Source organism: Zerene cesonia, chromosome 3, assembly GCF_012273895.1.
Source record: "Zerene cesonia ecotype Mississippi chromosome 3, Zerene_cesonia_1.1, whole genome shotgun sequence".
Classification (NCBI taxonomy): domain Eukaryota; kingdom Metazoa; phylum Arthropoda; class Insecta; order Lepidoptera; family Pieridae; genus Zerene; species Zerene cesonia.
In genome coordinates, this window is record NC_052104.1 from 7,251,504 (window position 1) to 7,260,510 (window position 9,007).

The 9,007-nt window shown below is 34.8% G+C and overlaps 1 protein-coding gene across 8 annotated transcripts in view; it reads right to left on the bottom strand.

Moving 5' to 3' along the window:
• Window positions 1-8,387, bottom strand: part of LOC119839477 (AN1-type zinc finger protein 6) — a 19,919-nt gene extending 11,532 nt beyond the window's left edge. For 2 of the 8 annotated variants that reach the window (XM_038365757.1, XM_038365749.1), the window contains exons 1-2: window positions 8,280-8,387; window positions 6,446-6,596 (exon numbers count right to left, since the gene is read on the bottom strand). The gene's annotated coding sequence lies outside the window, so the exon portion shown is untranslated. Of the gene's footprint in view, window positions 1-4,103; window positions 4,140-4,931; window positions 5,171-5,774; window positions 5,921-6,445; window positions 6,597-8,028; window positions 8,237-8,279 lie in introns of those variants that run through there. The other 6 variants (XM_038365753.1, XM_038365750.1, XM_038365752.1 and 3 more) reach the window with 6 other exon arrangements.
• Between the last annotated feature and the right edge of the window lie 620 nt (window positions 8,388-9,007).

A 9,007-nucleotide genomic window follows, 5' to 3' on the forward strand; every position in this document is an offset into this window, starting at 1 on the left:
TACCGATTGGTAAAGCAGTGACCCTCACATGAGGGTAATAATGTAGGAAATGCGGGTATTCTATGACTTCATGTTGCATTCAGCGTACATACCATCGATCCATAAAATTGATTATATTATAAGAAGCATGTTCAATGTAACCGATTATTCCAATAGAAAGTGGTAGCTAGGCGCTGAACACGATTTCGAGGCAAAACATAATATGCATAACGACAGGTTTACATAACAAGAGAGAGCTATGGCCAAAAGTGGAACGTGAAACGGAGCACTAGGCCTACGTACAAGGTCCCATCGGCGACACTCGGTGACGATACCGTCTAGTTTTAACTAACACTTCAAACCTTTCCACAAAACTAGTTGTTACGTCATGTGCATTTGTACGTACATCTGCTTTTAACCGATACGTTGCGGCATACAAATGCGACATGTAGAGTTGTTAATTGATTGCGGTTTACCACAATAGTTAAAAACGAAATTTGATATTTTCGATCATTTCCTACGATAAAGTACAAATTTATTGGGTAAACTGTACCAACAACTTGATAGGACACATGTTTCTAAATAGAGATTTGTCTAATACAACTTATCCGCAGACAAAAACAAAATTCGAGTTAGTTCACAGTTAACGTCATTCATACATATCGGAATCAAGATTCTCATATATAATCGGGAAGAATCGAAGGAAAAAGTGTTGAAAAATGTGGAATGTTTAAAACGGTGAGCTATGAAGTGCACCAATTATCGTCACAATAAGTGAAGTGGAGAGTGCAGCAGACGAGGTCGTTACACTGGCCGCAGCTGGAGTCATCGACCGACGGCACGGGGGTGTGCGCACGCGGCGGGCACTCAACAACTGTACACGTCATAGGTACTAATGTGGCAAAAAAAAAGTAAACAACAATCAAATTCTATCATATTTTGAATATAGATAACAATTTTAATGTTGGTTCAAACAAGCCATAAATTTATTGCGAGAAGGTGAGGAGTAAGTGAGGTGAGGTAAGAAATACATCCAAGCGTGGCTTGGAAAACTCGATAATTTGCAAACACTAGAGCATTTTCTTTTAATTTGCAAAGATTTTCCTGTTATCTGTTCAAGAAAGAATCTACATAATATGCAAATAATAATATTTCCTTACGGATGTTGCATAGGCTTAATTTGAATCAAAATGTAGATTTTTTGACCCTGGGAAGTTTCTAAAACGAGAAAAAATGTCAACAAATTCCAATCAAATACAAAAACATTGATGCTAATTGAAAACCCACAGAGTTATTGGGTAAAAAAATAAACATAAAACAGCCGAACTATGAATTTCCTTCGTTTTTGGAACACCGGTTAAAAAACGCAACCTATATCTTTTTTATGATCAAAACCGCGTATTCTACCTACGAATCGCTAAAACAATAACAATTGATGTATGTCACGACGACCGCATTAAAACTACGTAGTGACACCACAAGCAAAGATATCAGGTGAAACCGTTTTCTTAAAAAAAAATAATAATATTTCAGATACAAAATTTCAAAGCAGTTAATATTGTTCCGAATTAAGTGTGCCAAGGTAACCAACGCGATTAGTTGAAAACGTGATCTTCGATAATTTGTGCTAGCATTACGATACTATCGTATTAGTTAAAATATTATTATTTTTTGCGATTGCACGCCACGAGTTTTTAATAGTTTTCGTAAGGTTAATAGTATTGCACCAAAGCCTGTTGAATTATTTTAAATTGAACATTTTTCTTTGTTACATGCAAGTCATGTAAAAAATGCGTAGTCGCGTCAAGTAAATACGCAAATGTTAATATGACAAAGAGATTACGACGATGTCAAGATCATGAAATAAGGTTATGACAAAAAAAAAAAACGTTTAACTTACTCATTCCTAGTAAAATATTTTGTTTTATTTTATATATTTTGATGTATAAAAAAGTGAGGATCTTCAGATGACAGCTTAAAACTTCGCAGATGTTCCGAGCTGCGATGAATGTAGGTCAGTTAAAATCTGTCGTCTGTTGCCCGTCTTAAGCGAATTATAATCAGATACGTTTTTCTGACAGACACCACAACTTAATAAAAAAAATCTTTTGTCTACAAAGGTTTTAAATTGCTGTTACTTGGATTTATTATTGTAACAGCAAAAGCTGTCAGGACAGTTCACACAGACTTAACTGTAAATACGAATAGAAATGACTCATTAAGAAAACTAGATACCATATGATTGGTTCAGTGTTAAAATGCGTATTTGTTCAATAATTACTCGAACATTTTGTTTAATCAAGGAACGTATCTGAAAACTGACATTTTGGAAGTATATCATCACTAGTTATACCCGTCCTGAAGAAATAAATACATCGATAGCAACAGGACGCAAAGAACAGTTCCCTAGACGAGGAATGCTATCTATAACTTTAAAGGTGTGAATGTGTGCAAGCTGTATCGTAGACGTCGGCGATGTGTGCGCAGTGGCCTGCTGACCCAGTTGCGAAGTGCTGCTACGCAATTCGAGCACGACTCGCTACCATTGCACAGGCATCGCATAACTAACGCCAAACACATGTTCCAAGCTATTCCAACCGACACACACGTGTGCTATATGTTTGAACTCAGATATCACATAACCAGCGATACCCCCCACGAACTTCGTTTAAAAGTTTCAAAACTTATTCTTGTAATTGTTACACGTGTTAGACCTCAGAACTATAAATGTGCCAACAGGCTATTTACGTCCTACGTCTATTGAGTAATAGATGCGACGCGACTGTAATTCCGGCAAATTAAATTCTTTAAATGGATCACATTGATGATTGTTCACTCGTTCTATCAACTAGGAAGCTCAAGGCTATCGTTCCGCAAGATGAGCACGACACAACAGTTTACTTATATCACATTAATGTGTAAATGTTAAATAATTTTATAAAAACAAGAAAAAGCATAACAGGAACGTACAATATCATTGGTATTAATGAAGACATAATAAGTAAAGGAACATCATCGATGCACGAATATTTAATCCAAAACAAAATTAGTGATACAGGGATATAAAATAATAGTTATATTATCTTTATAATTATCTTATAAATTATCTTGTAATAAATGTAGGTAGGAATCGTAGAATGATAACTGACCAAAATATAGGTCGCACCAGAACTGGAGCACTCGTGAACGTTATCATTGGCTCAATTGATCAAATTTAAAGCGGTCGAAACAAAATACAGGTCTGACCACTCGTACAACGGTATTTATAACGGTTGCGGCAAAAAATCGTGCAGAGCAAAGAGAATCCTAAGAAAAATTAACGGGAGAGCTTGGAGTCCACCTCCATTATACAATCCTCCGCGAACAATTGTCAAATAAAAATTATTCATAGTGAAACAAAACCAGGAAAGCAATTTCACTGTTGCCCCTAATTTCAATACTAAAATCCGAGAACCCGATCTAAAGGAAAAACAACATCCATTTGTTATTAAACACAAACAAAGAATCAGAAATACACGGAACCTGTTTTAATGGGTGACGTCACACACTCGAGGAAACATTTCTCGATAATCTATAGTCAGTACATATTGCAATTAATAATAAACATTCAACTCTCCTATCATTTCGAAATATTCGTACGTGTTTCTCTAAGCAAACGTCGCATACTAAAAATAAACACGTCAGGGTCTCACGTTTAATCCCTTCCGCGTAGTAGCAACATGGAAGTAAAGATGGGAAAATAAGGTCAGAGCAGGCAGCACGGATTTACTAACAAAGTGCAAAACCAGAACAGGAAGGACAATGGCATTATCGTTTAGAGAATGCGTCACAACTAACAAATGTGCACAATGACGCTTCACAGACAATGGACGGCGCACGGCAAGATGGCTGCCGATCTGTCAGCTGATTGTGCGCACACGCAGCGGCAGCCGATACAAAGCTACGAACTGCTTCTTACAGTTACGTCTCTCCTTCGGTGATGTGATAAAGAACTCTTACAAAATTATAGTTTATATATCATTTATCATTTAAAATATATTTCGATCACTAGCTTTCATAGTCACTCTCTAGTAGCTGAATTAGATCTACTCTACATCTAACGGGCTAGAAATATTGATACGTACATTTTCGGGTCCTATTTAAATCCAATATAGAGCAGACTGCAATAAAAAAACATTCTTTATTTCATACCATTTCGCCGTATTCATATTTTTTCTATATTTTTCCATTTACTTATTATAACAATAGAAATGCACTCTGCTGATTATTTCAACAAGAAAAATAGCAACTTATTAAATTACCGTACCAATGTACTAAAAATTGTCGTGGACTGATAATATAGTGGTACGAAACGTGTCAAGATAACATAATCAAACTTTTGATAATACCAGTACCACAAAATCATTAAGATAATATCTTCATAATGGGAGCCTCTATTTTCATTGGTTACTGCGTCGCAAACAATCAAATACATTGACATTGATCAACTTATTTACGTGTGTGGGTTAAATAGATCTCTATTTAGAAAACAATTCACAACACACATTTAAAAGGTCAATATAAACGAGCCGCGTATATTATATTTCAGTAGGTAGGTACGCTCGCGCTGCCGAGTTTTTAACGTGTACTCAACTGATTATACATACATAATAATATTAAATTGGAATCTGCAATATAATTGTATATGACGCGTAAAAGATTTTTCATTGAAACTACAAGTCGCCCGAATAAGGTGAGAGATTTTCATGGTATTTTGCGTTAAATATTGAAATATAGATCTACGGGGAAAACTGCATAAAAGTTCAAAGCAAGGGCAGTGACCCTCATCCACCAAGGTCATGCCGGCGGCCTTCAAACAACCTCGTCTAAGCTAGCACACAGCCTGCCTTCGGTACCTCCCCACGACACAAACACATACAGATAACACACACTTGACCACAAAGCAGCATTACCTTCGAACAGAAAAGTGAGCCCATGGTCATGTAATCACATTCGAAAGCACTTCACTAACACGAATCACATATCACTGACGCATTTAGGTGTAAAACAATGGCGTACTAATTGGCACTATTATCTGGCGATAAGATTGCTTTAGTTGCACCTGATATAGAGGTATCGGCCTCGCAAAGGCGAGCTCCTACGCGCACGGCGTGCAGACATGAACTGAGTAAAACAGTTTGCTCACCCGCACCCGACGTGCCGCCATATTCGCGTCACTATTCACACGCGCACGCACTCATCGATACAAACAAACCGAACCAATATTACAAGAGCTGATAAACACATGCCACGTTCGTTCAGATAACTCGATTCTCGACACCTAACAATCCCCACAACGACGCACGTAGAAACCACAACAACCTCAGTTCTGTGTTGCGCAGATAACCAATAAATTAAAACTCTCCTGATAAAGTAACAAGTATATAACACAAAATAAACTCTCAAAAACAACTGTGATTTCAACTTAATTAAGACCATTTAAATTTGATGCTATAAACCTTAAATTAAAAAGTTATTGAATTACAAAAAAGAATTAATAACTACAAAGACAAAGTTCATTATTATTTTAAGAAAACAAAACAAAGTGATAAAGGAAGATAGCTCTTATAAACATAGGCATAAAGCCAAGATATTGGTATGGGTGCGACGAACGCAGACAAAGCCGCGACGTTGCGAGTCGTCGATCTCCCCCAAATTAGTCCTGGGCTAGGGCGCTGACCTTTGTCGGCCGCCACGCGCCCGCCACCGATTCTGATGTGAATAAATCTTTGCGACAGCCACCCCAAAGTACCCACCTGGACAATCTCTTGATCAATTGAATCCAATGTAAACGATTGCAATTATCACTCGTAAAATCCGCGCGGAACAATGACACGACAATCGGCAAGGTCAATGAAATGAGAGCACGTGAAATTTTAATTTTTATATAGTACGGACGAAGTTGTTTAAAGGGAACATGTGTACTGAGTGTTACAAGCTTGTCTGCCAAAATATTTGGCACTGACAAGCTGCCGATATATCTGACACACAAAAGCCTGGCCAAGAGCTCTTTGATATAATTTGAACTTGAAATCTTTATTGTTAGGTAAATATACTAATTTAACATGTAAGTTGAGTTAATTTCATTGTTCATTTATTTACATGACATGATGCAGTAGAGTGACAACTATTTAGGGTAGAAAAAAGACAAAGAGATATTGGTAAAGTATAAAAGCCTGTAGACACAGGCTTTTCTACTTTCTATCTTCTAGCTGCAGACGCAGGTTTATCACAAAACAGCATTATATATTACAGCATAACAATAAAGGCAATTTTATAATTATTTTTTTATAGAGGTATATTAGAACTATATCATATTTACTAGATCATATTAAAAAAGTGATTAGAAATATGCAACTATCTGTATTCTCAACCAGTTCATAGTGTAAATTTGTTTATAGTATTGTGAACTTGATTGTACACATACCTGATGTTGAAAAAGTGAATTCCGTACCAGACAAATGTCTTTCCAAGTGCGAAGACCCTTCAGCTCACAACTAGGCGTCACCACGACTGTGCAGTTAAAGTCAGCATCCACCGGCATCACAATGAATAGTTACACCACCTAAAACAACGACCTTTATGAGGGAAAAAAAATACATGTTATTATAACAAATTAATTATATTGAAATGAAATTAAAAATAAGCTTATTTGGGAACAAGTAAAATTAAAACATCAAAAAGGTTCATCAGTCAAAAATATTGATAATAATCAGACTAAATGTGTGATTATATGCAAATACAAAAAAATGCTTGTACAGACTCTATGTGGTTATAAAGAGTGGATAAAAAAAAATTTATGACAAAATTGGGATTTTTTTATATTTATCTTCAATACCATCTTGATAATAATTATAAAATTTACATTAAAACTAACAACTTCATTTAAAAACAAAGCATGCCATTATTAAAAACCAAGTTGATATTTACATAAAATGGTAATGGAAACTTATATATTATGCAAAATATTTATTTTGAGTAAAAATATATAAATATGTATATAAATATGGCTGACAGAGAAGAGAAAAACAATAGGATAACAGTATACGAAACATGCTATATTTATCAATAGGAATAAATAATAAGCACTACACATTGTCACAAGTCTCATGAATAATGACTCGTCATATCCTACTATGCAAAATAAGGTAAGACAAAGATAAAATGTTGTTCATGCATTTATAAAAATATTAGTATAGCAGTACATTAAAATAATTGTGAAATTTGCCATAGTGAAAAAAAAATTTAATCTGTATAATATTTAAAGTTACAAAAAGGTAAAAAACCATAAAAAATTAATATATATATATATATAAATACACATTGGCTTAAACTCTTTTTTAAAAGAATTATGAATATACAATTCAAAACAAAAAATGTATATTACAAGGATAAAGAATTATCTACAGTTAATTATTTAACAATTAAAATTTTAAAAATTGTGCAACCCCTGGAAAGTGTGGGTAGTAGAGGCTAATTGTTTTGTTGTGTTTTAATTTTGCAGATTGAATAAGCAAATAGACAATAAACTTTTATTATTAGTATTTTGTTAGTCCAATTAGCCATAAAGAATCCAATCCATCCATGCCTAAGTCATGACTTTCAATTTAAATGAACACTTAAAACAATGGCTTTATGTAATGAGTACATATGAGTCAGCCTAAACTATAAATAAGGCAAATAAACTTTAGTCAGTTTTAATCCTACAGGTTATAAAAAATGTTTGTATGATATCGCATAAAAGAGGAAGTCTAGAATGATAAAGATTAAATTCTTGGAAGAATGCATAATTGGTTCACTCAATTCATCAATTACCCACTATCAAACGCACTGCTGAACGAATAGGATTTCTACGATAGCAGTTATAAAGTACTATAATATATCCATGCAATAATAAGCTAAGCATGAATGCTTTTCAGAAGGTGGTGTCATGATCATAATGCGTGCAAATCTACGAATCAACATAAAAGCACTGTCATATCTGAAAATTGGCTTCAAAATTCCAGTTACCACAAGTATAAGATGCATGCCAACTATTTTAATGTTTATTTATCCCCCAGAAGCTGCACTAAACGTTAGGATATCAAAAATATTGAAGAATATCGTTAATTGGCATTCACGAAGAAAATGGCGTCACATCACACAAGTCACGGAACAAGGTACAATTTCGTCATATAGAAACACATTTCACAATCACAGCAAAACACCACATAAAAAAATTATCATGCGAGGTTAGTCAATTTTCTTGATAAATTACTCACTTTGAATATGAATTCCAAAGAAAATCATCCAAAAACTTTTAGGACTGATGACAAGGCACTCCACTCACCGTTTGCAAAACCCAGACTACTAATCACGTGACCAAGTCCATAAGTGTTGCCAGCTGTTTATCTAGGGTAGTTTTAGAAAATAATCGTTAATTCCATGCAATAATCGATAAATAAAAATAATTGAACAAAAACCAATGAAAATGGTTTGTTACCAGTTTTTCTCTTCATACAATTATTTTACAATCTCCTTGGATGGTAAAACAATATAACAGTAACTATAGATGTAACTCGACCGTAATCTTTGAAATAAACGCATACAGTAGCACGGAGTACCGCGAAAAGAACGTATTTTTGTGAATCTCTTAGAAAGTGTTTAATGAAAATGCATGCTACTCACATAATTATTATTTCATAATCACGATCGCATTTCATAGCTTCTCTCGGTATACAGATAAATAATAAAAAGTTTTACGTATCAGATATCTTTATTATATAATATTTTTATGTCTATAATTTACCACATCGTCTCCGGAGAAGGAGCTGTGGGTTATGTCAAATTCCTACGGACTAAGAGCTGACTATGTTCCGACGTGCTAGAAGAGAAGACTGCGGGAACACATTGTCCTCTACCTACCTGTCTACCGCGTGTTCCGCCCCGTAGTTTCTCGTTTGTCGGCTCTCCGCTTATTTGACCGCTCGCCGATGATGGATTTTTCCTC